Source organism: Oncorhynchus kisutch, linkage group LG2 (assembly GCF_002021735.2).
Source record: "Oncorhynchus kisutch isolate 150728-3 linkage group LG2, Okis_V2, whole genome shotgun sequence".
Classification (NCBI taxonomy): domain Eukaryota; kingdom Metazoa; phylum Chordata; class Actinopteri; order Salmoniformes; family Salmonidae; genus Oncorhynchus; species Oncorhynchus kisutch.
Window position 1 is genome coordinate 22,222,005 of NC_034175.2, and position 6,423 is coordinate 22,228,427.

Consider the following 6,423-nt stretch of genomic DNA (forward strand, 5'->3'; position numbering starts at 1 on the left):
ACTCATGGACACCATTTTTCTGTATCTGTGTTCAGTGTGAAGGAGGTTAGAGGTCGTTTTGCGAGCCAATGCTAACTAGCATTAGCGCAATGCCTGGAAGTCTATGGCATCTACTAGCATGCTAGCAGATACCCATAGACTTCCAGTTATTGCGCTAACACCAGTTAGCATTGGCTCGCTAGTAATGCTTTATCACACCTAGATTTCGAGGCTTCTTCACGTTTGTTTGCTCCAGAAGCTGAGTAATTCACTTAAATTGGACAGTGGACAACAGATCTACTTCCCTGTAAAAAGCCTGGGAGTTGTATGTTTTTAGTCCGACTCTCTAACCCCTATCCTGGGCCATAATTTGGTCTAGCTTCCTGCTTCGTGGGAATATGTGCCAACTCGTCCCATGCAGATAAACAGTCGGCAATTAGAGGGAGAGAGACAGAAGACAGTAAATTACTACCAAATCCTCCCTGCCGGCCAGTCCCCTGAGTCTGGCTGCTTTCTAATCAGGACGTTTCAGAGTGGTTGACCTCCTTTCTCTCTCACACACACTGCCCCAAGGTCACAGTCTTAAAGAGATATTTGGGGATTTTGGCAATGAGTCCCTTTATCTACTTCCCCAGAGTCAGATGAACTCGTGGATACCATTTTTATGTTTCTGCGTGCAGTTTGAAGGAAGTTGTTATCTAAGAGCAGTGCTAACTAGCGTTAGCGCAATGGCTGGAAGTCTATGGTATCTGCTAGCATGCTTCGCAAAACGACATCTAACTTCCTTCATACTGGACACAGAGACATAAAAATGGTATCCACGAGTTCATTTGCCAAAATCCCAAAGTATCCACGTAAGCCTAGATGGATTCTCCTCTTACGAGCAGAAATATTGTTGTTCCCCCCCCCCCCATTTTTTTATAGGAAGACTTTATATTACAGTTTCTCAATCAGACCTGTTTCATCTTTGTACATTTCACAAACAAATTGAACGGCTTGGGCAACACATCAAAGCTCAAACCAAGAAAAGGAGCAAGTCACTCACTAGTTATAGCTGGCCCATATTGTGAACACATGGGGATAAGAGACAGTTTAACCCGTCTCTGAGAAAACATCAAGAACCGGACGTGAAATAGAGTCAACGAAAACAGCGAGGATACAATAAAATGGGCAATAAGTAAGATTGTATTGTGAGGGTTTTAAGTATGAACTTTAAACTCCCTAGGAGTCGAATGTCAAAGCATGAAATGTCTAGTTGAATGTTTCTACTAACACATCTACAGCAGCTGTCTGCTGATGTTTTCTCCACGTAGGTTCCCACATGACTAGGAATAGATCAGAACATATGATTAGCCAACTCTCCTCACCACAGATCCTCTTTTATAAACAATTAGGTTTAAAATTGGTGCTGTATATTTTAGTATTATACTGTATAGTAAACCCAAGTTGCAATGAATATAATAGTTTTTTTATGTCTCATAAAGAAAATGTATATTATTGCTGACAATGTATGTGTGATATAACCCAAACATCAGCAAGAATTGGTACATTTAAATAATATTGTTTTTTTCTTCAGAAAATTCAGTTGTTCATGTTTCATAACCAATCAATCAAATGTATTTATAAAGCCCTTCTTACATCAGCTGATGTCACAAAGTGCTGTACAGAAACCCAGCATAAAACCCCAAACAGCAAGCAATGCAGGTGTAGAAGCACGGTGGCTAGGAATAACTCCCTAGAAAGGCCGGAACCCAGGAGGAAACCTAAAGAGGAACCAGGCTATGAGGGGTGGCCAGTCCTCTTCTGGCTGTGCCGGGTGGAGATTATAACATAACTTGGCCAAGATGTTCAAATGTTCATAGATGACCAGCACGGTCAGATAATAATAAACACAGTGGTTGTAAAGGGTGCAACAGCTCAGCACCTCAGGAGTAAATGACAGTTGGCTTTTCATAGCCGATCATTCAGAGTATCTCTACCGCTCCTGCTGTCTCTTGAGAGTTGAAAACAGCATGTCTGGGACAGGTAGTACGTCCGGTGAACAGGTCAGGGTTCCATAGCCGCAGGCAGAACAGTTGAAACTGGAGCAGCAGCATGAACAGGTGGACTGGGGACAGCAAGGAGTCATAAGGCCAGGTAGTCCTGAGGCATAAGTGTTGTCATATAAGGTTCCCGTCTTTAAAAACATCCCTTTTGAGTTCACTGTACATTCACAGAGCCGATAAACCCAACACACCCAGGCTACCCCAGGTTAGATCCACGGTTGGTTCCAGCATTGTTTCCACTGACCCTATCCCTACCCTGTATCAATATGCCTTAATCTGCCATGATCCTTGGGTCTTCTCAGTCACAGTAAAAACATCACTGAAACAACATGGAATTAGATGAAATTAGTCAAAATATCAGGCCACTTTTATATGACATGTTTTGGATGACTAAGTAAACTGTTTGTATTGTAGTTTGCCACTTTGACTCCTGAGGCTTTGCAGCTGTCACTAATGACATTATCACCTTCTCACAGCTGACGCAAAGCAGCGAGTGTGAGGGGGTGTTACTGAGTCTGAGTGGGACATTTTAACTAAGGAAGTCTGTAGCATACTAAAGTTCCAGATCTCCTGACCGCCACCAAGCCAACACCACCAGCATCTCAATAACCGTCGGTTTCGGTTTCAGTTCAACAAGAACTAGTCGACCCTTGCCCCACAATGGGCTCCATTGACCTCGCCACCACACACAGAAAATACAACTCATACAACTCGTCTGCTCTTCCTGCAAGTTTCCACCCGCGCCAACCCATCCCCCCTCCATCCCCCATCGTTGTTGTCTTTCCTGACGTCAATTCGTCTTGTGGAGAGGAGCTAGCCGTGTGTGCTGGTGTCTCCTGGTCAGGTTTCCCACAGGGGCGCACTATACCTCCTGTCCCTGACCCCAGGGAGCGAAGGTCGCATGAGAGAGGGGAGTGAAAAGGGCTGTCTTCTGATTTATGGCCCGGTGGAGCCATTGGATCCCCCTGGTTGCTCCAGCATCCCATGGTTTTTGTTAGGGGAAGGGGCACACTGAAACTGAACCACCACCCACCCCCACTCACACCCCATCTACGGGTTAAGGGTATAAGGTTTCAAACCTCCATAGGGACAGGGTTGGGTATGGGGAACGGGTGGGTGGGTGGGTGGGTGGAAGAGGTAGGTGTGTTTCTTACTTTCTCTGTAGGTGTACAATGTAAGTAGTTTGGGGTGTTGGAATCAATCTGATCAGGTTTTGGGAGCTACATTATATAACCCTTGGAATATACTGTAGCCTACATCACAGCATGACTCATCAATCACATAAACCCAGGGACGTGCACAGACCTTTCAGGGGCAGGTGCTCAAAATGAAAAAGCTGACTCAATGACGGCGCAGCTCACTTGTAGGCTTGGCTGATGTGCTCGCGCCAAAAGCCTCCCACTGGGCACAGATGTCAATTCAACGTCTATTCCACGTTGGTTTAACGTAATTTCATTGAAATGTGGAAACAACGTTGATTCAACCAGTGTTTGCCCACTGGGCTATCTCTCTGTTGTAAACAATGTTTGCTCAATAGGCCTATTTGGAAGTTAATCAAATATAGTTTTTTACAGCAGACAGATTAGAGTCCTTTCTTTCAGCAGGGTCCATTTGTTTCCAACATGTGTTTTCCAGCAACTTTATTTTAAATTTTGTGAAAGGCATGTCTGTCTCCATGCTGTTCACTGACAGATTTTCTGTGCGTTCCCGACTGCTATGCCTTGTTATTGGGTCACTCACAATCCACAGCTAGGCAAAAAAAAAAAAAAGCTATTGATCCTTACAAGCCATGCATGTTTTTGATACCGGTCACGCAAATTCTACATAAAGGGCACAGAGGGAATAAGGTATAACCAGGCTCACATGAGCTCCATACAGGGCAGACAAACTATGGGGTAGGGGTGGGGGTTGGGGTGTGAACTTGACGACGTCACAACGACTTGGGGACAGTGGGTTCAGAACAACAACAACAAAACTGCATACACATTTTTCTTTATTATACCACCCAAAGTGGCACTTAGTGAGTGGGAGGGCAAAGGGGCAGGTGCTGGGGCACAGGTAGACCCTTATCTGTGCACGTGCCAGCATAAATCCCAGATAAATCATTGCAGGAAGTCATGTGTTTGAGTTGTTTCTCCCCCCTGTTATGGAGTAGTTTTCCGTCAGAAACCGGGTACTCAGGCCTGAGCTATACCGGACTGTGTGGTCATGTGTCGACCCCTCTGTTCCCAAGCTCTCTGACCGCAAGGACACACAGACACAGACCACACACACACACACACACACACAACCATTTGAGGCCTCCAACTAACTCCCACCATTAGTTTGTATGTTGTTGTCACTGACTAAGACATCCCTTAGGAAAACGTGCCTCAGGAATGCCTCTGGTCTCTGTGCCATGTGCTAGCACTATCATAGTGATCCTGTGCCCCTATGTGTGTGTGTGTGTGTGTATGTGTGTGTGTGTGTGTGTGTGTGTGTGTGTGTGTGTGTGTGTGTGTGTGTGTGTGTGTGTGTGTGTGTGTGTGTGTGTGTGTGTGTGTGTGTGTGTGTGTGTGTGTGTGTGTGTGTGTGTGTGTGTGTGTGTGTGTGTGTGTGTGTGTGTGTGTTTGTATGCTCTGGTTTAAGTGTGTGTGTGTGTGTGTGCGAGCGTGTGTGTTCATCCCTCTTTCCCTATATCTCTCTATGAGTCACGGATCGGGCTTCACTCCAGCGTGCTGGATGGTTGCAGCACGCTGGAGCTGCTGGCCCAGAAGAACTAGGCCAAATTTGACACACTTCACAACCCTTGCTAACCCTGACACACATTTCTATTCAGAGTGCAGGGAGGGAAAACAGAGCACGAATCGCTATCCAACAGTGCAAGAACACACACTAATAATATCGGCAGCAGTAACATACAGTATGTCTTTTTGAGGGGGGATACTGTACGATGTAAACCTGCCCGAGCAACTTGTGACAAAGCCTTGGCGCCCCCCTCGGGCTTGTGCCGTGGGGGAGATCTTCATGGGCTATATGTAGCCTTGTCTCAGGGTAGTAGATTGGTGGTTTGTGGATATCCCTCTAGTGGTGTGGGGGCTGTGCTTTGGCAGAGTGAGTGGGGTTACATCCTGCCTGGTTGGCCCTGTCCGGAGGGGTATCGTCGGACGGGGCCACAGTGTCTCCTGACTCCTCCTGTCTCAGCCTCCAGTATCTATGCTGCGATAGTTTATGTGTCGGGGGCTAGGGTCTGTCTGTTATCTCTGGTGTTATTCTCCTGTGTTATCCGGTGTCCTGTGTGAATTTAAGTAAGCTCCCTCTAATTCTCTCCCTCTCCCTCCCTTCCCGGAGGACCTGAGCCCTAGGACCATGCCCCAGGACTACCTGGCCTGATGACCTCTTGCTGTCCCCAGTCCACCTGGTCGTGCTACTGCTCCAGTTTCAACTGTTCTGCCTGCGGCTATGGGACCCTGACCTGTTCATCGGGCGTGCTACCTTGTCCCTGACCTGCTGTTTTCGACTCGCTCTCTCCACCGCACCTGCTGTCTCGAACTCTGAATGATCAGCTATAAAAAGCCAACTGACATTTACTCCTGAGGTGCTGAGCTGTTGCACCCTCTACAAACACTGTGATTATTATTATCTGACCGTGCTGGTCATCTATGAACATTTGAACATCTTGGCCATGTACTGTTATAATCTCCACCCGGCACAGCCAGAAGAGGACTTTAGAGCCTGGTTCCTCTCTAGGTTCCTGCATTTCTAAGGAGTTTTTCCTAGCTACCGTGCTTCTACATCTGCATTGCTAGCTGTTTGGGGTTTTAGGCTGCTTTTCTGTATAGCATTTTGTGACATCAGCTGATGTAAAAACGGCTTTATAAATACATTTGATTGATTGATTGATTGATTGATACGGTGTCCATATTAGGACAGCCTCAGTCTCAGCAGGACTTCTGCTGATAGATAGAAACGGGTGCTGGAGACTACATTTTTAGAGGTCTCCCATTTCGAGGCAAAAGAGATTTCTCAGGGATATCTGATCTAGCCTGGTCCCAGATCTGCTTGTGTCATATTCCCAATTCCTATGGTCATTGGCGTGACAATGACCAAAGAAGTTGGCAAGACAGCACAAACAGATCTGGGACCAGGCTACCTCTGAAGCAGTCCTCAAATAAAAAAATGAGGGCAGCTAACAGAAAGGATTTGGTGGTGCTGGGTAAACACATGGAGGTCTGGTCTGGTTCTCTGCAAGGCCCCCTGACGTTTAACGTTAGGAAACACTCACATCAGCATCAAAGCCGTGGATGGTAGATCCCTGCCAGGTTATCGCCTACTTTCCACAGGCCAGACACATTTTTAAAAACCCTTTGATGTCTAACAGGTAGAAACCTTTCATTTGTAGTATTGTACATTTGGAAAA